We start from the raw sequence: 1,214 nt of genomic DNA, 5'->3' as shown, positions 1-1,214 counted from the left end.
TTGAAATTTGGCATATGAGATGAGAGCATTTGTACAGACTTGCATGCAAAATTTCAAGTGGATTGGATGAAAACTGTGGAAATGAGGCCAAAAAAGACTGCATTCTATACTGTAGACTGGAAATAAAGGAAAAGAGACATATAAGAAAAAAGAGTAGAAATAATAGGAAAAGAAGTTTGAAATTTGGCATGATAGTGTAAATAATTATTTCGGAGAAATATGAACTGCAGCAATTGGCCTTGATGTAAGGATTGAATTTTCAGATGATGAAAAGAGTTTTTGTTGAAATAAAGAGCATTTGACTGTAATCAGACTGTTTCTTTTCAAAAAAGAGTGAAATAGGTGGAAAGAGAAGCTAAAAATTGCCAATTTTGGGTGACTTTTCAAAACCTGCTATCTAGGAGATAGGAATGATGAAATAAAAGGCATTTTGAGAGTCAAAGATTGAGTTTTGTGACTTTGTTTAGGGTTAGGTAGGGATGGCCATATGTTTTTAAATGTTAGAACAAGGTCCAGCTAGTGTTTTTAGGTGCCCTGGTGAAAAAAAAAATGGAAAAAGGGTGAAAAAAGAGTGAAAAAAGAGTGAAAAAAGAGTGAGAAGTGAAAAAGGGCGTGTTGAGTGAGCAATCTTTTTGGCTCTCATTTCTTTGCTAATTGTCCGATGGACTTGAAACTTGGCACGGACCTGCGAAATGACAGTGCGATCTCAGGCGTACAAGCACGGTGCCACAGATGGAAGTTGGCATTTTGCAAGTGTCAAAGAGCATCCTGAAAGTGTCAAAGAGCACTTTTTAAGGTCCAGCTGGCTTTAGAGACTGTGTTAGGGTTAGGTAGAGGGCTTGCAACGGTTGTTTTTGCGAAGAAGTGAAAAAGTGCGTTTTCAGTGACCAATCATTTTGACTCTCGTTTGTTTGCTAATTTGGACTTGAAACTTGGCACTGAACTGCGGAATGAGTGTGCGATATCTGACGTACAAGCATGGCGCCATATATGGAACTTGCTGCATGCGAGTGTCAAAGAGGTGTCCAAGAACACTTTAAAGGCTAAATATTGGACTTGTGACACACCCAAACACCTAGTACACATGAATAGAAGTTAAATAGGCAAAAAAAAAAAAGAAAAAAAAAATTTGAAAAAAAAATATGGTGACATATGTGTCTTGTACAATGAAGGGTAGGCTACTTGTAACGCTTAGTACTGAAAAAGTAAATATT

Source organism: Lottia gigantea (genome assembly GCF_000327385.1).
Source record: "Lottia gigantea unplaced genomic scaffold LOTGIsca_291, whole genome shotgun sequence".
Lineage (NCBI taxonomy): Eukaryota > Metazoa > Mollusca > Gastropoda > Lottiidae > Lottia > Lottia gigantea.
Note: the sequence above shows the minus strand (reverse complement) of the source record.